Source organism: Kogia breviceps, chromosome 9, assembly GCF_026419965.1.
Source record: "Kogia breviceps isolate mKogBre1 chromosome 9, mKogBre1 haplotype 1, whole genome shotgun sequence".
Classification (NCBI taxonomy): domain Eukaryota; kingdom Metazoa; phylum Chordata; class Mammalia; order Artiodactyla; family Physeteridae; genus Kogia; species Kogia breviceps.
In genome coordinates, this window is record NC_081318.1 from 15,569,227 (window position 1) to 15,591,612 (window position 22,386).

Below are 22,386 nucleotides of genomic sequence, written 5' to 3' on the forward strand. Positions count from 1 at the left end.
ATTATCACAAATTTCGTGGCTTAAAACAGCAACATGTATTATCTCACACTTTCCCTGGGTCAAGAGTCTGGGTCCAGCTTAGCTGGGTCCTCGGGGACTCACTCACCAAACTGCAGTCAGGTGTCAGCTGGGCTGCAGTCCCTCTGAGCTTGTGGTTGTTGGTAGAATTCAGTTTCTTGCATCTGTAGGACTCTTGGTGGCCTGCAGGAGAATCTCTCTCTGACGTCTAGACCTTCTTGGAAAAGGTTTGCCTGATTCGGGCAGACCCACTCAGGAGAATCTCCCTTCTGGGTAACTCAGAGTAAACTGATGTGGGACCTTAATTATGTCTGCAAAATTACCTTCCCCACAGTGTAACCTGGCACTCATAGGAGACCCATCCATCATATCCCTAGGCCATACAGGCCACACTCAAGGGGGATCTTATAGGGTGTGTCCACCAGGGAGCAGGAATCTTGGGGTCATCTTAGAATTCAGCCTCCTACAGAGGGCGAGAAAGTAAGCGACCAGTGCTTGTCCATTCTCTCCATTTAGCAGACTGTAATTTGGGAAGGGTTTGGAGAGCAGGACCAAAGATATTATTTTAGCTGTTTGTGGCTGGTGGTCCCAAGCCATGAGAGAACAGAAACTACCGCTAAGTACAATCTAAGGATAGAAACTTAATTGTAGTGGCTTAGGGTGGAAATTTTGATTTAGAAAAGAAAAAGTGTTATTGATCGGGCAATTGTTGGGAGCTGTTTCAGAGCCCACCCTGGTGAGGAGAGGGTGAACGAGAGGAGCTCTTTGCCCATGTTTGTAATTCTGCTGCAAGCGGAGTTCCTGATGGAAGCGGTTTTTAAAGACAAACCTTGCACATGACTTGGGGTTATAGCTGTAGCCGTGCTTGTTGGACAAAGGCCCAGTTGTTGTGGGTCCTAGCTGCTCTCAACATGGTTAGAGAGGAGGTTTCTGTCCATTTAACATGTAAAGTGTCAGGAAAAATGGGATATTACTGTCCTGCAGAGGGGTCTGTCTTTTAAGCCTGCACCTGCCAGTGAGTTATTTTTGATCAGGAACGAAATACAGAGTATCCGTCTTCTGGGTAGAAAACGTTGTCTCTAGTCAGGTGTCCTCACTGTTCTTTGTTCCCTGAGGACTATTTAAAGCAGGTCTCACTTAATTTGATTAAATGGAGTCTGTTTTTTAAAAAACAAATGCTTCCCCCCCACCATTATAAACTCATAGGTTTTCATTGTAGAAAATACATGTAAGAAGAACAAAAAAAAAAACACGTCTGTTACACTATGCAGAAGTACGGTCACCATTTGACTGCATATCCGTCCATACATTGCATTGCTACATTATGGCATTTACAGACAATTCTCTACTGTATAATTGAAAAATAGAGAATTCATTTTTTGTAATATATATTCACTTTGTTATATATTATGAACATTTAGAGGTTCATAATAGAAAGCTATTAACAAATAGCTTTCTACAATCATGTTTTTAATAACCACTTAGATATACTCTCACTTACTAAAACAATCTTATATGGGCTATTTGAAGTTTTAGGTGGATAGATGATAGCTATTAAGTCAGGGTTATCCATCTTTATCCGTAAATTTTTCTTAGTGGTTGTGATGCTGTTGTGTTCATCCAACACTTCCTTCATTTATCTTCATTTATTAGGAGCTCTGATGTCATTGATGCTGTGCTTGCCACTTGCAAAGGCGAAACTTGTGCTTTATGTTTACTTTCCCCCTGGTCTGTTCCCAAGGCTACGTGCAGAGTTTTTAAATACCTCTTTTGTGAGCTAGAAGCCCTAATAAACAAACCGCTTTGTTGAGACTGGAGTATTAGCACTGGCACAATTGACTAATTTTACTGCACGTTACAGACCTCACAGCGAGGTGGTCCAGCTGCACCTTCGTCCTTACACACAGGCTGTGTACAGCTTTGTGAGTTGCTGTTTTTCTTTCCCTTTCCCTTCCAAATGGACCGCTGGTGGCAAAAATCTGTTTAAACAAAGGTGAGGAAAGGATCAGTTTATTACAAGCCCAGACTAAAAGTTAGAGGTTTAACCTCTTAGAAACCTAAGCTTTGCAAATGTTGAAAGTAGTAGATGAACGGGGAAAGGGACACTAAAATCCTGGTGGGTCGTTAGGCAGTAGAGGGAAGGCAATTCAATGACCCAGACGGTTATCAAGAGAATGTTTTATTATAATGAAAGTAGACCCATGGAAAGAGCCTGAATCAACATAGAGATTCCTCATAATCCAGCCGAGCCTATATCTGGAAAGTCAGCTTCTTTTGCTTTTAGAAACACATGGTAGCATTTTTAATTGGCGTCATGATGGGGAGGGGAAGCTACTAGTATTTAGTGCCCAGGGGACCTGTGATGTTCAGGACAATGCCAATCAATGAAGAATCTTTTAACCTACAATTCCAACATGGTCTGGTTGAGAACCTCAAGCCCTTCAGAACTTTTGGTTTCTTGAAAGGAATGGAAAAGAAAACAAGAAATTAGGGCCATGAAGTTTTTCTGGAGCTTCCTAGAAATTGTCTAGTCCTCTCTCTCTCGCCACCATTTCTCACAGAGGGTCTGCAGAGCTAAGGTTAGAAGGATATTGGTCCATGTAAGGAGATGTCGGTCAGGAGAAAGCAGTACAGAACTTTTAAAGTCTACTTTTCTCCATCTATACTTGGCCTGTAAGAGTGGAGTCATTTTTTCTGACAAAAGCCTGTCTGCTTGTTTTTCTCATAGGCCAGCTGTTCAAAAGCAGAAATCAGCCAATACTGTCCAGCTGTTAACTCAGCCATCCTCAGGGGAACTAATTCCATGCAAAAAGAGTCTCGGAAAAGGCCAGAGAGTGGGAGTTGCAGGGAACACTGACTCAGGCTTAAAATTTGTTTTCAGGCTATTTTATGCCTTTAGGCACGTGGAAGCAGAGGCCACCTCCACCATAACTGATCTCAGGATTTCTGTCGGAGATGCAGGGGGCCTGGGATACCAGCTGGTCCTATTCTTTTATTTTACATTCTAAGAAAAGAGACCCAGAGAGGTTAAATGACTTGCCCAAGGTCACAGAGCCAGGTTGTGACAGAGCTGGATCTAAACCCAAGCTTTTTTTTTTTGTGGTACGCGGGCCTCTCACTGTTGTGGTCTGTCCCGTTGCGGAGCACAGGCTCCGGACGCACAGGCTCAGCGGCCATGGCTCACGGGCTCAGCTGCCCCGCGGCATGTGGGATCCCCCCAGACCAGGGCACGAACCCTTGTCCCCCGCGCTGGCAGGCGGACTCTCAACCACTGCGCCACCAGGGAAGCCCTAAACCCAAGCTTTTTGATTCCAAACAGAGTGTCCTTTCTACTGTACCAGCAGCTACCCTACTGACTTATTATATTGTTTATTAAAGAAGCTTTGCTGACTTTCTTTCCAAAATATTCCCCCACCCCTACTGAGGCATTGCATCATTGTTTCATTCAAACCTTATGTCATTTCTGAGACCATTGGCTTCATGGGCAACAGAAAAGAATCTTTTACAACCAGAAGGCAAAGACTCCCTATTCATGATGCAGTAAGCAGTTATCCGCTACTGTCCAGTCATGGGAAAAAAAAAAAAATGTAGAAGCATTGTTCTATATTCTCTATGGGAGAAAAGTATTCAGTTAAGCTATTTGGTAACAAGTTTTTTTGTTGTGGCCTCTCCCATTGCGGAGCGCAGGCTCCGGACGCGCAGGCTCCGGACGCACAGGCTCAGCGGCCACGGCTCACGGGCCCAGCTGCTCCGCGGCATGTGGGATCTTCCCGGACCGGGGCACGAACCCGTGTCCCCTGCATCGGCAGGCAGACTCTCAACCACTGTGCCACCAGGGAAGCCCCCTCATAATTTGTTATAGTGTTAATAGGCTGATAGATCAGAGAAATGCTTAATAATTTGTCCCAATTTCAGCAAGGCATGTAGTAATAACAGTAATAAAACAGCTATCATTTACTGAGCTCTTCTTAGTGAAGGGAACTGTTCTAAATGAGTAGAGAAACATCAAATTTTGCATCTGTTTTAGGGATAAGGGGGCAGGTGGTTTAGCATCTCTTAACTGCATCTTCTTGCTTTTAAACTAATGGAGCTTGGCTTTCGAATCCCTCTTGTTTCTATTGATGGGATTTGAGTTAATGGCTCAGCTTGGAGCAGGCAGTGTGGGTAACAGAGAGCCATCTGGTGCTTTTTCACTCCCAACTGTCCTATCCTGACCAGGATGTTGAGTTCCTAGATTCTAGTACCATTTGGAGAGAAAAGAGGATTCATTACCTCAGCTGGTTGAGTTTTGTAAGAGGAAGAAACACGCAGGAGCAGACAGCCAGTGGGTGCCATGCTCCCACTAATGGCCATTGCTAACTGGCTAGTCAAGGTGGCAGTAAGAAATAACTATTGTGGATGAGCATGAGGGAGCTTTCATGTTCATAGCCCACTAATGGTTCTCAGCTAATTTTCACTTACTATGGTACTATATTATATCTAGATCAGACTGTCTACGACTTCATTTTATCTTCACAACAATTTTGAATGGCAGAATGTATTCTTCCTGATTTCAAGTGGAACAGAAAGCATGAGCGACGTGCCCAAGGTTATTGCTGATAATTACAGAGCTGATCTAGCACATGTGTCCTCTGACGCATGACTCCCGTGCACAAAATACTCCTTCAGATGGTTAAGACTCTCTGGTATGTTTCAGCAGGCCGGCATTCCAGAGAGCTGGAGCGTGACTGTGAGATCTGACGGAGTGAGGATCTAAGTGGCTTTAAGCCAGAACTTGCCTGGGTCTCTCAGTTTGGTAACCTCTGGATTTTTTTCTTGCTTTTATCTGGAGGTGAAGGAGTACTTTCTGGCAGTGAGTCATCCCTGTGCACTTACAAAACAGGGCAGATAATTTCTTGTACGTCTGAAGCACTTTTCCCTTTACTCCTTCGTGCATTCTAGGGATGAGATTATCTCAGTAATTCTTACGACATATCTGGCTCACAAATAAAGGAGAGCTTTCGAGGGAGTATGCCATTTTTTTTTCATAAAAACTTTATGGGCTCCTTTAATTTTTCATATCTGACATCTTTGGCATTGGATCTTGACTTGGAGACAGAATTCTCTTATTGCAAAACATGTGTTCTGTTCAGAGAATTCCATGGAGGATGCCTATGGGACCCTCTTCAGTCACCCGTTTGGTGATGCTTAATGGTTAGTCACCATCTTTCTTATTACAGACTCTATAGTATAAAGAGGTCAACCTTCAACTCTTTGATTTCATGTACCACCCTAGATCTCAAATTAGAGGTCATTTCTCAAATTAGGATGACCAAGTAGACTCAGATGATTTCCAGCGTTTCTTCATGCTTCATCAGTCTATGATTTGGAGCCTGTTATCATAATCAGAAGTTTTTCTGGAATGGCAAAATACCAGATTTTAGTTGTTTTAGGGTCAGACCTAAGAGCACACAAACAATGAATGTCTTAGCTTGGGCCTCCACTGAAGGATATGAGGGAATGCCCTGGGTGTTTCCTGGTGGAGTAAAGACTGAAGTGTTGGTAATGGAAGGTGTGTGATGGAAGAGGGAAAATGGGAAGCTGTTTTCTGTTTGGGAGAGTGGAAAGAACCTGAGAGGAGCAGATCATGTTTGTAGAGGGGGCAAGAGACCCAATTAGAAGAGCCTGACCAAAACAGCCTCTGAATTTCCTCATATAATGAGAACATAAAAGGGTTGATACCTGCAAATTGAAGGTAAAGGACAGGAGGAGAATCAAACAAAGGATAAAACATCAATTAGGAAGAAACTCTTCAGGGCCCTTAACTGGGAAATAGTGAATAAGAAACTTAAATCAATTTTAAGTCTAACTGTGGGGAATTTGGGCTTTGAGTTACGTTGGAAAATTTTAAGTGTGGGAAGTTAAGAGCAAGCATTTTGTTGGCTTTGGCCTGTAGGGTAGATCAGGCAGAAAGCCCCACAGGGTCACCAGCCTCCCATTGAGAGTGTGGAGGTAGAAACTGGATGTAGGGGTCAAAGTGGAGTAGGCGGGAAGGAAGAATCGATCATCCTGATGGCTGCCTCTTACCATCCCAGGTACCTCTGGCTCTCCCACTGTGGATATAGAGAACAGAATGGCACATTCTCTACTGCCTCAGCCTTGAATGGTCGGCTTGATCATGGTTGTTTTTGTTTGTGTGTGTGGTTACGCGGGCCTCTCACTGCTGTGGCCTCTCCCGTCGCGGAGCACGGGCTCCGGACGCGCAGGCTCAGCGGCCACGGCTCACGGGCCCAGCCGCTCCGCGGCACGTGGGATCCTCCCGGACCGGGGCACGAACCCGTGTCCCCCGCATCGGCAGGCGGACTCTCAACCACTGCGCCACCAGGGAAGCCCTTGATCATGGTTTTGAAGGGCTTTTGTTTGTTGGGAGAATTCAGCTGTCTGTTTGACAGAAGGAAGAGGCCATAGAAGGACTCTGGAGAATGATTTGAGTTTCTCAAAACCAAGCAAAGAGGACTCCTCCATCTTATATGGACTATAATTTGTTTCTGGAATGGTTCTGACTGCTCTGAAACGACCCTAAGGATTTCCTCCCATAGTATGAGGAGATTGCCCAGATCTCAGGCCCATATTGCAATTCAAGAAGCATTTGACAGTCAGGAATCTGGTTGCTGAGGTCTCTGTGTTAGTGATCGGGAGGGAGCAGGCTGTGCTGAAAGTATACGGGCGTGGGAACCAGAAAGCAGGAATCCTGCTCTACTGCCCTCTGCTCCACAACCTCCAGCTGTACACTCTGGATAATCCTTGATCTTGTCACGATCAGATACAACAGTGATGTGGAAGTGTTTTGTCATATGTAAACCATTATGTGTTGAACATGGGAGATGATATTATTCTTATTATTCTTATTATATTTTCTTGACATTTTTATTCCTGTGGGGATTGGTTAGATACCGTTAAGCCAGGGAAGGAGAGGTCTTCCACCAGGCTAAGGCTAGTTTGGGTTCAGAAAGAACTAAGAAGTGCATTTTGGGGCATTTGCAGCTGTCTATGTAAGTGAGCCAAGAAGTAGGCACATTGAGTTTCTTTGTGCCAGCTAATGCTGAATCTCTTAGCTTTCCTTTGCCAGCAGAAGCCACCACTGGTGTTTTTCTCTTAATCTCATTAACTGATTTGTTTGTATAAAGTGAGGCAATGAATTTTTTTTCACATCGAATGTTAAGCTAAGAACTGCTGTAGACCATTCAGGATTGGACTGCATTCAGAGAAAGTGCATCATTACCTGATTTAATGATGAAGAATGATGTAGTTTAAAAAGGAATTAGTATTGGTGCATCTCCCTTCAAGCACATAGCATATGTAAAACTTTATATTTACATAATTAATAAATTAGGGGTGACTCTTTTTACAGAAAATAGAATATATCCTATCAATGGACTTATAGCAGGTTTCCTTTAAATAAGCATCCCTAGTACCTTTATAATTTGATTGACATATTTCACATACTTGTTTTACAAAGAAAGCCACATCTGGATATTAGAAACCAGAGTGTGCATGTTTTGGAATTGGGCTTTTTAAAAAACAATTTTTGCCACTGCTTGTAAAATTTCAGTAAAGCCAACATCACTTCATCAAAGAAGCAAAACCCCCCAAATTTCCAAACCTCTTGTGTAACAGAGTTCCAAGCCTCAGCTCCCAATTTTTTTTTTTTTTTAGAGAAATATGTAATGTATCTAAATTTTGGTACCAGAAAAAAAATTGGGTCCCCTTGAAATTTCACTGTAATAGGGTTTGACTTGTGAGCCTTTTTTTTTTTCTTGTAACTTTGACAAAGTGGCCTTTTCTTCTCCAGGTGGTCATCTGGCCCTTTTCTGTGTGGTATGTGCGCAGGACACGTATGCAGGGCAGGAATCCCCTCAGGTCTAACGTGCGGCTCCTTGAAGGTGGGCCCCTGGGAGAGTGGAGGGGGGAGGGTACCTCTTCCCCCCTCCCCCTCCCTCCCCCTCCCCCCTCCCCTCTCCCCCTCCCCTCCCTCCATCCTCCACTCTACAGGGGAACTGTGTTTTAGTGGAGGGAAACCTTGGTTTCCAAAGTGAATTTGAGGCGTGCCCTCCAAATTACTTCCCTGCGTTTCTTTGAGGCTTCGGGGGTTGTCAGCTTGCTCCCGCCGTGTCCACTGTATCTGTGACTGATGTCTGTGGAGCATTCTGTGCTCTGGGCAAGGCTCCTAGCTGCGATTTTTCAGTAAAAACCCTTCTTCCCCTGCCTGAGATGGAGCCTCCAGCCAGCAGCCGGTTTCCAGGCGGCGGGCGTGGAGAATAGGATCTTTGTGGGGTGCGGGCGGCGGAGCTCGAGCCTTGGACCCGGGCCTCCCGCAGGGAGCGGTCAAGTTCTGCTTTCGGAGCTTGCACCCCACCCATTTCACTGCCCCTGGGCAGGGTAACAGGGGCAAAGCTAAACAAACCCAAGAAGCAGAAAGAGGGCATTTTTCCTCGTTCTTTTCCTAAGTTGCAAAGCTTTTCCGTTTTAATATCGCCTGCCACATTTTAGAAAATTATAGTCTAGCAGAGCCTAATAGCTTGTCAGCAATGACTGATAACGCGTCGTGTGTTATTACTATCACCTCTGCTGGGAGTGTCTACCCGGAATCCACGGAATCCTCCTCTCCATGGAGAGACCCCGGGAGGGAGCGGTGGGGAGCCCCACAGAATCCTGCACTTGGCGTATAGTGCCCGTGGGCATTTTTCCAGCAGGAAGCTTTCATTAGATTCTCAAAAGGGTCTACATATCAAAAAAAGGTGAGAAACTACTGACCAAGTCCAAAGTCGGCTCCATCACTTCCCCTCACCTTCCAACACACACACACACACACACACACACACACACACACACACACACACACAGAGTTTTACAGATGAGGAGACAGAATCCAGAAGAGGTGGGGTGACAACCAGTGAGGTGTAGGCCTGAGACTAGAACTCCTGTCCCTACTCTGATGCAGCACAAAAGATGTTAGGCCCACATCAGGGGGACAAATTTGCTTTAGCTCCTGCTCTGTGAGCCCAGCAGTCATACGACATACTTCAGATGACTCATGTTGCACCTCAGGACAGTCATCTCTTTATACGATGACCTTTAATCATATTCTGTCCACCCCTTGCCCAGCCCAGGCTTTGCTCACAGTAGCTGCTCCCTCTGTTGAGTGAGTGAGCCCCTGTGACGAACAGCACAAGGAAGACAGCTTCATATCTTTATACAACCAGTTACTGGAGCTCAAGAATTACGAATCCTTCATTTTCCTCCTACTTTCCTCCCCTTCCTCACCCCCACGACCCTGGTTCTTGGGGCAGTTGTTAGCAGAAGGAGGCAGCCCAGACTTTAAACCACTCTTTCCTTGCAGGCTCCCTTGACAGCTAGTTAAGGACCTGCGAACACAAGTGTAGGTGCGTCAGAGCCAGGGTAACTTCTTATAAAGTTAGTAATTTATGTAAGGTTAACAACTTCTCTTAATTTATCTCATTTGTAAGTTTGGATATGTGTTGTGGTTTTTTTTTTTTTGTGGTACGCGGGCCTCTCACTGCTGTGGCCTCTCCCGTTGCAAACCATGGGCTCTGGACGCGCAGGCTCCGCGGCATGTGGGATCTTCCCGGACCGGGGCACGAACCCGTGTCCCCTGCGTCGGCAGGCGGACTCTCAACCACTGCGCCACCAGGGAAGCCCTGGATATGTGTTTTAAACATTGAATAGCATTTATTTATAATTGTTGGGGAGGCCTGGGCTCTAATTCAGATTTGTTTACTGCTCGACTGGGATATTATACAATAATAAGAGGTGGAAAGAAGAGAAAATTGGTGAGTACATATGATCTGTGATCTGTGCTGGGCTCAGAGGGGGGTAGGTAAAAGTGTTTACATCTGGGTCACAGAGTTGATAAGGCCTAATGACAAAAACTTGAAGTTGGCAATGAAAGGAACACCAAAGGAAAGTAAAAGAAAAAAAATGTCCAATTAAGAAATACTTATTTGAAGAGCTGTAGTTTGTCAGGGAAGTGAAAGATCAGTTCAAGCCATGTCTGTCTAGGACGACTTTGTAAAAGAAATAGATTTATTTTGTTTTAGGTAGATTCCTGATAGAAGAGGAAAATGAAAGGATATTCTAGGAAGAACAGTGGGGGAGCCAGTGTACAAGTAGAGAATGCCCACATTTTGTTTCAATTTTGATAGGGTTTTGTTTTTTAAAAAAGCTTTTTAGGGCTTCCCTGGTGGCACAGTGGTTGAGAATCCGCCTGCCGATGCAGGAGACACGGGTTCGTGCCCCGGTCCGGGAAGATCCCACATGCCGCGGAGCAGCTGGGCCCGTGAGCCATGGCCGCTGAGCCTGCGCATCGGAGCCTGTGCCCCGCAACAGGAGAGGCCACAACAGTGAGAGACCCGCGTACCGCAAAAAATAAATAAATAAAATAAAATAAAAAAGCTTTTTAAAAAATTGATTGCTTTGCCAGTGAAGCTTTAGGTGCAGTACATGCATTATTTAATTTAATCATCACAACAGGAAGCTGGTAGTATTATTATCCTCACTTTACAGTTGGAGCAAACTAGAGTTTGGAAAACTGAAGGGTCTTCTTCAGATTCGCACAGCTAGGAGCCAGGATTCAAATCCAGTCGTCTGGCTCCAAAGCTGTATTGCTCCAGTGTCCAATATGGACACTGTTAGGGCTGGAATGAAAGTGTCATGTATTAGAATAAAGGGAGTGACTTCCCTGGTGGTCCAGTGGTTAAAACTTCATCTTCCAGTGCAGGCGGTGTGAGTTCATTCCCTGGTCGGGGAGCTAAGATCCCACATGCCTCATGGCCAAAAAACCAAAACATAAAACAGAAGCAGTATTGTAACGAATTCCATAAAGACTTTAAAAATGGTCCACATCATGGGGGAGGAACCAAGATGGCGGAGTAGAAGGATGTGCTCTCACTCGCTCTTGCATGAGCCCCAGAATCACAGCTAGCTGCTAGACAATCATCGACAGGAAGACACTGGAACTCACCAAAAAAGATACCCCACATCCAAAAACAAAGGAGAAGCCACAATGAGATGGTAGGAGGGGCGCAATCACAGTAAAATCAAATCCCATAACTGCTGGGTGGGTGACTCACAGACTGGAGAACACTTATACCACAGAAGTCCACCCACTGGGGTGAAGGTTGTGAGCCCCACGTCAGGCTTCCCAACCTGGGGGTCCGGCAACAGGAGGAGGAATTCCTAGAGAATCAGACTTTGAAGCCTAGTGGGAATTGATTGCAGGACTTCGACAGGACTGGGGGAAACAGAGACTCCACTCTTGGAGGGCACACACAAAGTAATGTGTGCATTGGGACCCAGGGAAAGGAGCAGTGACCCTGGGAGAGACTGAACCAGACCTACCTGCTAGTGTTGGAAGGTCTCCTGCAGAGGCAGGGTGTGGCTCTGTTTCACCCTGTGGACAAGGACACTGGCAGCAGAAGTTCTGGGAAGCACTCCTTGGCGTGAGCCCTCCAGAGTCTGTCATTAGCCCCACCAAAGAGCCCATGTAGGCTCCAGTGTTGGGTTGCCTTAGGCCAAACAACCAACAGGGAGGGAACCCAGCCCCACCTGTCAACAGTCAAGTGGATTAAAGTTTTACTGAGCTCTGCCCACCAGACCAACAGTCAGCTCTACCCACCACCAGTCCTTCCCATCAAGCCTCTTAGACAGCCTCATCCACCAGAGGGCAGACAGCAGAAGCAAGAAGAACTGCAATCCTGCAGCCTGTGGAACAAAAACCACATTCACAGAAAGATAGACAAGATGAAAAGGCAGAGGGCTATATACCAGATGAAGGAACAAGATAAAACCCCAGATAAACAACTAAATGAAGTTGAGATAGGCAACGTTCTGGAAAAAGGATTCAGAATAATGATAGTGAAAATGATCCAGGACCTCGGAAAAAGAATGGAGGCAAAGATCTAGAAGATGCAAGAAATGTTTAACAGAGACCTAGAAGAATTAAAGAACAAACAGAGATGAACAATACAATAACTGAAATGAAAACTACACTAGAAGGAATCAATAGAAGACTAACTGAGGCAAAAGAACGGATAAGTGACCTGGAAGACAGAATGATGGAATTCACTGCTGCAGAACAGACAAAAGAAAAAAGAATGAAAAGAAATGAAGACAGCCTAAGAGACCTCTGGTACAACATTCACATTATAGGGGTCCCAGAAGGAGAAGAGAGAGAGAAAGGACCAGAGAAAATATTTGAAGAGATTATAGTCGAAAATTTCCCTAACATGGGAAAGGAAATAGCCACCCAAGTCCAGGAAGCGCAGCGAGTCCCATACAGGATAAAACCAAGGAGAAACATGCCGAGACACATAGTAATCAAATTGGCAAAAATTAAAGACAAAGAAAAATTATTGAAAGCAGCAAGGGAAAAACGACAAGTAACATACAAGATAACTCCCGTAAGGTTAACAGCTGATTTCTCAGCAGAAACTCTACAAGCCAGAAGGGATTGGCCTGATATACTTAACGTGATGAAAGGGAAGAACCTACAACCAACATTACTCTACCCTGCAAGGATCTCATTCAGATTCATTGGAGCAATCAAAAGCTTTATAGACAAGCAAAAGCTGAGAGAATTCAGCACCACCAAACCAGCTCTACAACAAATGCTAAAGGAACTTCTCTAAGTGAGAACCACAAGAGAAGAAAAGGACCTACAAAAACAAACCCAAAACAATTAAGAAAATGGTCATAGGAATATACATATCGATAATTACCTTAAACGTGAATGGATTAAATGCTCCAACCAAAAGACACAGGCTTGCTGAATGGATACAAAAACCAGACCCATATATATGCTATCTACAAGACACCCACTTCAGACCCTAGGGACACATACAGACTGAAAGCTAGGGGATGGAAAAAGATATTCCATGCAAATGGAAATCGAAAGAAAGCGAAGTAGCTATACTCATATCAGATAAAATAGACTTTAAAATAAAGAATGTTACAAGAGACAAGGAAGGACACTACATAATGATCAAGGGATCAATCCAAGAAGAAGATATAACAATTATAAATATATATGCACCCAACATAGGAGCACCTCAATACATAAGGCAACTGCTAACAGCTATAAAAGAGGAAATTGACAGTAACACAATAATAGTGGGGGACTTTAACACCTCACACCAATGGACAGATCATCCAAAATGAAAATAAATAAGGAAACAAAAGCTTTAAATGACACAATAGACCAGATAGGTTTAATTGATATTTATAGGACATTCTATCCAAAAACAGCAGATTACACATCTCGAGTGTGCATGGAACATTCTCCAGGATAGATCACATCTTGGGTTACAGATCAAGCCTGAGTAAATTTAAGAAAAATTGAAATCATATCAGGCATCTTTTCTGACCACAACGCTATGAGATTAGAAATGAATTACAGGGAAAAAAACGTAAAGAACACAAACACATGGAGGCTAAACAATATGTTACTAAATAACCAAGAGATCACTGAAGAAATCAAAGAGGAAATAAATAAATACCTAGAGACAAATGACAATGAAAACATGATGATCCAAAACCTATGGGATGCAGCAAAGCAGTTCTAAGAGGGAAGTTTATAGCTATACAAGCCTACTTCAAGAAACAAGAAAAATCTCAAGTAAACAATCTAACCTTACACCTAAAGTAACTAGAGAAAGAAGAACAAACAAAACCCAAAGTTAGCAGAAGGAAAGAAATCATAAAGATCAGAGCAGAAATAAATGAAGTAGAAACAAAGAAAACAATAGCAAAGATCAATAAAACTAAAAGCTGGTTCTTTGAGAAGATAAACAAAATTGATAAACCATTAGCCAGACTCATCAAGAAAAAGAGGGAGAGGACTCAAATCAATAAAATTAGAAATGAAAAAGGAGAAGTTACAACAGACACCGCAGAAATACAAAGCATCCTAAGAGACTACTACAAGCAATTGTATACCAATAAAATGGACAACCTGGAAGAAATGGACAAATTCTTAGAAAGGTATAACCTTCCAAGACTGAACCAGGAAAAAACAGAAAATATGAACAGACCAATTACAAGTCATGAAACTGAAACTGTGATTTAAAATCTTCCAACAAACGAAAGTCCAGGACAGATGGCTTCACAGGTGAATTTTATCAAACATTTAGAGAAGAGCTAACACCCATTCTTCTCAAACTCTTCCAAAAAATTGCAGAAGAAGGAACACTCCCAAACTCATTCTATGAGGCCACCATCACCCTGATACCAAAACCAGACAAAGATACTACAAAAAAAGAAAATTACAGACCAATATCACTGATGAATATTGATGCAAAAATCCTCAACAAAATACTAGCAAACAGAATCCAACAATACATTAAAAGGATCATACACCACGATCAAGTGGGATTTATCCCAGGGATGCAAGGATTCTTCAATATACACAAATCAATCAGTGTGACACACCATATTAACAAATTGAAGAATAAAAACCATATGATCATCTCAATAGATGCAGAAAAAGCTTTTGACAAAATTCAACACCAATTTATGATAAAAACTCTCCAGAAAGTGGGCATAGAAGGAACCTACCTCAACATAATAAAGGCCATAGATGACAAACCCACAGCAAACATTCTCAATGGTGAAAAACTGAAACCATTTCTTCTAAGATCAGGAATGAGACAAGGATGTCCACTCTTGCCACTATTATTCAATATAGTTTTGGAAGTCCTAGTCACAGCAATCAGAGAAGAAAAAGAAATAAAAGGAATCCAAATAGGAAAAGAAGAAGTAAAACTGTCACTATTTACAGATGACATGATACTATACATAGAGAATACTAAAAATGCCACCAGAAAACTACTAGAGCTAATCAATGAATTTGGTAAAGTTGCAGGATACAAAATTAATGCGCAGAAATCTCTTGCATTCCTATACACTAATGATGAAAAATCTGAAAGAGAAATTATGGAAACACTCCCATTTACCACTGCAACAAAAAGAATAAAATACCTAGGAATAAACCTACCTATGGAGACAAAAGACCTATATGCAGAAAACTATAAGACATTGATGAAAGAAATTAAAGATGATACCAACAAATGGAGAGATATAGCATGTCCTTGCATTGGAAGAATCAATATTGTGAAAATGACTATAGTACCCAAAACGATCTACAGATTCAATGCAATCCCTATGAAATTACCAATGGCATTTTTTATGGAACTAGAACAAATCATCTTAAAATTTGTATGGAGACACAAAAGACCCCAAATAGCCAAAGCAGTCTTTTTTTTTTTTTTTTTTGGTATGCAGGCCTCTCACTGTTGTGGTCTCTCCCATTGCGGAGCACAGGCTCCGGACGCACAGGCTCAGCAGCCATGGCTCACGGGCCCAGCCGCTCCGCGGCATGTGGGATCTTCCTGGACCAGGGCACGAACCCGTTTCCCCTGCATCAGCAGGTGGATTCTCAACCACTGCACCACTAGGGAAGCCCAGCCAAAGCAGTCTTGAGGGAAAAATATGGAGCTGGAGGAATCGGACTCCCTGACTTCAGACTATACTACAAAGCTACAGTAATCAAGACAATATGGTACTGGCACAAAAACAGAAACACAGGTGGAACAAGATAGAAAGCCCAGAGATAAACCCACACAACTATGGTCAACTAATCTATAACAAAGGAGGCAAAGATATACAATGGAGAAAAGACAGTCTCTTCAATAAGTGGTGCTGGGAAAACTGGACAGCTACATGTAAAAGAATGAAATTAGAACACTTCCTAACACCATACACAAAAATAAACTCAAAATGGATTCAAGACCTAAATGTAAGACCAGACACTATAAAACTCTTAGAGGAAAACATAGGAAGAACACTCTTTGACATAAATCACAGCAAGATCTTTTTTGATCCACTTCCTAGAGTAATGGAAATAAAAACAAAAATAAACAAATGGGACCTAATGAAAGTTCAAAGCTTTTGCACAGCAAAGGAAACCATAAACAAGACGAAAAGACAACCCTGAGAATGGGAGAAAATATTTGCAAATGAATCAACGGACAAAGGATTTATCTCCAAAATATATAAACAGCTCATGCAGCTCAATATTAAAGAAAGAAACAACCCAATCCAAAAATGGGCAGAAGACCTAAATAGACATTTCTCCAAAGAAGACATACAGATGACCAAGAAGCACATGAAAAGCTGCTCAACGTTACTAATTATTAAAGAAATGCAAATCAAAACTACAATGAGGTATCACCTCACACCAGTTAGAATGGGCATCATCAGAAAATCTGCAAACAACAAATGCTGGAGAGGGTGTGGAGAAAAGGGAGTCCTCTTGTACTGTTGGTGGGAAAGTAAATTGATACAGCCACTATGGAGAACAGTATGGAGTTTCCTTAAAAAACTAAAAGTAGAATTACCATATGATCCAGCAATCCCACTACTGGGCATATACCCAGAGAAAACCATAACTCAAAAAGACACATGCACCCCAATGTTCATTGCAGCAGTATTTACAATAGCCAGGTCATGGAAACAACCTAAATGTCCATTGACAGATGAATGGATAAAGAAGAAGTGGTACATATATACAATGGAATATTACTTAGCCATAAAAAGGAACAAAATTGGGTCATTTGTTGAGACGTGGATGGATCTAGAGACTGTCATAAAGAGTGAGGTAAGTCAGAAAGAGAAAAACAAGTATCGTATATTAACGCATGTATGTGGAAACTAGAAAAATGGTACAGATGAACCGGTTTGCAGGGCAGAAGTTGAGACACAGATGTAGAGAACGAAACTATGGACACCAAGGGGGGAAAACTGCAGTGGGGTGGGGATGGTGATGTGCTGAATTGGGCGATTGGGATTGACATATGTACACTGATGTGTATAAAATTGATGACTAATAAGAACCTGCAGTATAAAAAAGCAAACAAACAAAAACAACTAATACTAAACTTTCTTTGGGTTATTTGTATGGAAATATGTTAATATAAACATTTCTGGCATTACATGAAATTTCTAAAAATCTTATATGTTCTGGTATAATGTTATAAGTCATAATTCTAGTTATTACTTTAAAATGTATATCTCAGAAATAACTAAATTTCCTTATCAACTGCATTATTATGAAGTTTCAGCAAATCTTTAACCATGGTCATTTTTAAGTCTTTTGTCATTTACAGACAGTTGTGGGTGTACTCTGATGTTTTGGAAATACGTTCCTATAAAAGGGTTTCATCTTCAAGGAATTCATGGAAAAGACTGACAAGTACAGGTTTCTGGTAACTGGCTATACTGCTGAACTGAATGAATAAGCATTTTCAGAACTCTAGTGGAAAACTGATGAACCCATAAAAGTGGTAACAAAAGATCAAGATGAAAGAAAAATTAATTGCAGGGGACTGAGTGAACTGATGAGGATGATTATAATTTTTGTGACTTTCTGTTTGAATTAAAAAAAAATCCCACAAGGACTCAGAGGCAAAAAGTATACAAATCAATTTTCACTGCAAAGTAAAGGAGCTGTTGCAGTGGAGGATTACTGGACTGAATGTCAATATTATGACATAGTATGAGTGTGTTTCATGTTTGGTAATTGCAATCACTGTTGCTTCTGTTGTGGTCATCCATTTACAGTGGTTGGTGTCAGTCTATTTATCTCTTGTAAAAGTAAAATAGTGTGTGTGTGTGAAAAAAAAAAAAAAAAGACCCAGGAACTAGGAGGAGGAAAAAGGTTTATGATGCTTCTCTTTTAAAAAAAAAAAAAAAAAAAAAAATTTCTTTTGACTTATTAATAAACTATAGAGAAAATTGAAAAAAAAATAGAGAAAAGTACAATAGGATCTTCACATTCTTAAGGAATATTAAACAATAAAAACAAAAATAAATCATCAAAAAAAATGGTCCACATCAAAAAAAATCTTTAAAAAAAAAGAATAAAGGGGGCAAGACTTCACAGGACGGTTGGGGCCAGGTTGAAGGATGTTAAATGCCAGGTCTTCAGTAATGGGGAGACAGACCTTGAAAAGGGTTCATAAAGGAAGTTGCACGCATCTTCACTGAGGAGATGAGGAGTATTCATGTCATGAGATAGAGGTTTAACCTCGACAGGAGGTTTCTTCCAACCGGAGAGTCTGTGATGTGGCTTTGAACCCTTTGGCAGAACCACGCTCAAAGGGCGAGAAAATATTTCTGTTCTCATTGCTGATGCCCCGTGGAAGTGATACCAGGAGCCTCTCCATCTAACAAACCCCTGACACATTTCTACACTTCGAATGTGAAGACTGTGTGTTCATAATGGATGAGTGGATGGGCTGTCAGTGAGTCTGTCTTTTGTTTTTTAAAATCCAGTCTCTACTACGTGTCAGCTTTAGAGGCTGACTTAAATGATGGAGCATTCTGTAGTAGAAAGTGCATGGGCTTTGGAACTGGCTAGCCTTGGGATGGAATATTAATTCAGTTATGCATCTCCAACCTTAGGCAACGTACCCAACCACCCTGAGCCCCAGTTTTCTCATCTATACATGGAGACATGCCTACCTTATAGCAAAGCACTTAGCTCATTTTCTGAAAATCTAATATGTCAAGCACTAAGTCCATCAGATGAGCCTACCACCTGATCCTATCAACATCTTCGTTAATGATCAGCACCAGCATCGTGTTTTTATCCTGGTTAGAACTTCTCCAAGCCATTGGGTTGTAAAGCTCGGATACGTCTTTCCTAGGAGAAATAATGTGGGGAAAGTTCGGTCAATTTGCAATAAGAGGATCTGTGTTCAAGGCCAAGCTCAAACAGTAGGTGACTGAGACCTTGGACAGTGGGTGTAAAGCCAACTTCGCAGGGCTGATGTGAACATTGGCTGAGGGGAAAGCTGTGAAAGTATTATAAACCCAGAAAGCTTGATGAAACTCTTAGGCAGAACGATAAAATGCTATTACGCCATGGCTTTGAAAGAATTCAACTGACATTTCATAGCCCTTGAACTACTACACGAGTAGTCCTTTGCTAAAGTGTTTGTAGGCAGAAAGCCTTTCTCTTTGAGGCTCACTTTGCTCCTTTCTCTGGTCTTCGGCCTCCAAGACCATATGCCCCTCTCTCACTGGCATTATAGATGGTCTGATTCTGGCCTGGTTCCTGCACAGGCAGTAGAAGCTTGACCTGTCTGCTGAGGCCCAGAGCCCGTAGCTGCCAAGGAGACCCAGCTGGAGCTAATTTGCTGGGCTGAGTCACAGAGTCTGGTTGGGACAAGTTGGGCGTATCCTTGGGACCCCAGAGACACACAAGTGTCTCTCTGGGACCTTCTCAGTGCTTCACCACTTTGCTGGGTTCCTCGGTGTGGGTGGTGGTTAAGCACAGTTGCTCACTTCTTCTGAGGAGCTTCTTTTTCCAGAGGAAAGGTTGTCACAAAGCACTTTTTAACAGCCATGAATTCTTCAGGACTCCCTGTCATTTATTTCTCTTCTTGTTTCCTTCATTTTGGTCTTGAAAGGAATCCCATCAAACGCTTGCAGAATATTCACCCTCAGGTAACCAGTAAATTTGTCTTTGGGGAGGTGCTTAGGGAATCAGACCCTGGCTTCAGGTTATCAGAGGGTCAGGAAACCTGCATCCTAGTCTTAGCCTTGAAGCTGTTCCACTCCTTGCCATTCAAAGTCTGGTCCATGGGCCAGCAGCATTACCTGGGAGCTGATTAGTAATGCAGAATCTCGGGCCCACCTAGATTTGTGAATCAGCATCTATGCCTTAAGATCTCCAGGTGATTCATATGCACATAAAAGTTTGAAAAGCATGGATCTAGATGATCAGCTCAAGGAAGGCAGGGTTTTTTCTCTCTTCTTCTTTATTATTTTATATCCACAGGACCTATCTAAAGTTTAGCACATGATGGCTGCAAGATCCATGAATCTTTCTCTGACCTTGAGCATGTCCAAACTTCTAGAGGACTTTGTAAACTTCCAGTGACTTTGTAAATTCCCAGGGACTTAATTGTAAAGTGGTGTAGGGAGAGAGGTGGTGAGTGGAGATGGGGTCAACCTTTGATGTTGAAAAACTGATGTGAATATTAGAATCACAGGTGGTAGTGGTGGTTTTTATATGGTTGTCTTTGACCTACTAAGTCAAAAGCTCTGAAGATGGGTCATAGGATTTGTATGTTTTAAAATTTCCCTTTATGTTCAATAATGTTTATTACGATAGCATATATAAAAAAATCTTTAAATGTCCCTCAAGAGGAAATGGATAAGTACAATGTAATACAATTCAGAAATTTAACTGAAATAGAGCTACACATGTAAACATGAATAAGCCTAAAAAATTTTTTGCAAGAAGAAACTTGCAGAGGAAGTGTGAAGTATGGTGCTGTTTACTTAAAGTTTAAAAAGTCCATATGTTTGTAATAGAAACATACTTATGTAGTAAAAGTGTAAAGTCCTAGATGGGAAAAATAAACACCAAGTTCAGGGTAGTAGTTAACTCTGAGAGGAAAGAAGGGGATTGGATAGGAGCTTCATGTTTTATTTTTTAAAAAAGAAAGAAAAAAATTAGCAGTAACAATGTGGGAAAATAAGATTTTTTAAACAAAGGAATCAATACATAATTATTCATGGTTCTAGTCCCTCTAATTTTTCTGAATGCTTGAAATATTCCATTATAAAACAACTAAAACAAAATTCTTCTGGTGATTGTGATGCAGACAGTTGGCATCTGGGAATTCTTGCCTTAGATGCTTCTAAGGACCTTTCCGTTCTAAATATGTTTGTATACAGAGAATCCTCTCCCAACCACCCTGTCTTGTTCTCACGGGCGAGCCATGCCTATTAGGATGTGCCCAAGGCCTGTGGCTTCTCTGCATTCTGTCCTGATGAGATGCAGCCATTTCTCATGTTTGTGCTGTTGGTGAAACCCAGCAATCTAACTCTGCTTTAAGGACCTAGCCTGCAAGGCTTCCTCTCTGTTGTCTGCTTCTCTCCTTTACAAAAGCAGAAGTTCTGCCCTACAACTATCCTAATATTAGAGCTCTAACCTTAGGGTTACCACCTGCCCCCCCCTTCCCCAAGCTGCATTCATTTTTATAACACCTTCACTGACACTTCAGTTCAATGGTAGGACTTAGTTGCTCTGCAAATCCCAAGAGTTTACATTGTCTACCCCAAGTATCACCATTTGCAATCAGTTGTCTTATTGCTGTACCTGCTTTCCTAACTTCCTCTCTATAACAGAGGTGTCCCTAACGTTTAATCAATAAGGATGACACCTGTTGGTCTGTGACTCAGGGAACATTAAGAAGGTAGAAGTGGCTCTAACAGCTGGTATCAAGTGAAATTTTAAATTAAATTATATTATAATTATTTTTAATATACTCTACTGCAGTAGTTCTAAACCAAGGGTGATCTTCCCCTTACCCCCACCCCCAGCCCCCCACCCCAGCCAAGGACATTTGACAATGGCTGGAGACATTTTTGGCTTTCACAACTACGGGAGTGCTACTGGCATGTAGTGAGTAGAGGTCAGGAATGCTGCTAAACAACCTACAATGCACAGAACAACCCTGCCCCCCATAACAAAGAATCACCCATCTAAAATGTCAGTAGTGCTGAGGTTGAGAAACCCAGCTCTCCAGACCCTCATATCATGAACATTCCCCTATAGGTGAGGGAGAATAGATGGGGCTACAGTCCTTTAGTGTGGGACCATGGAACGAGGGATATAGGACTCCCTGTGAATATATGTATAGACCATTTCTGTATCATTGTCATGGCATGGTGGGGGGTGAGGGAGGTGGTGCTGTTGGAGATGGAAGATGAGAAGAGATTAAGGAAAAACTAGAAAGGGACAAAGTCCAGGTTGTTGGGAGAACAGAGGGAAGCTGCCTCCATGCCTTTGAACTTGGCACTTGGCAATAAATAACACTTTCATGTTTCAAAAGTACAAGCTAGCTTATTTTAAAATATTCCCAATGCAAAATGTGGTGGATAGTTCCAGTGATGGCCCCAAGTGAGTCATGCCATCCTGTTTACACTTGCCTGCGATGTGATTTTGCAGTTCCTGTGGTCAAGAGGTGATGTCTATTTTCCCACCCCATGAATCTGGGCTGGTGTTGTCACTTGCCTTGACCTGAGAGTGTGGAGGGAGTGATGATGTGTGACCTCTGAGGCCATGCATCTTTGGTTTTCTCCCTCTGGGAACATCTCTACCATCCTATGAGGACTCCCATCCTGCTAGAGCCTCTTTGAGAAAAAGGCCCAGGTGTCCAGTGTCCCAGCCCAGCCCCCACCTGCCTTCCAGCTCACTGTGCCTCTGTCAGTGAACCCAGGTGAAATCGGCACATCCAC

General features: G+C 42.4%; 1 protein-coding gene across 1 annotated transcript in view; it reads left to right on the forward strand.

Moving 5' to 3' along the window:
- CREB3L2 (cAMP responsive element binding protein 3 like 2) overlaps window positions 1-22,386 on the forward strand; it is a 126,664-nt gene that overhangs the window by 54,063 nt on the left and 50,215 nt on the right. The window lies entirely within an intron of this gene.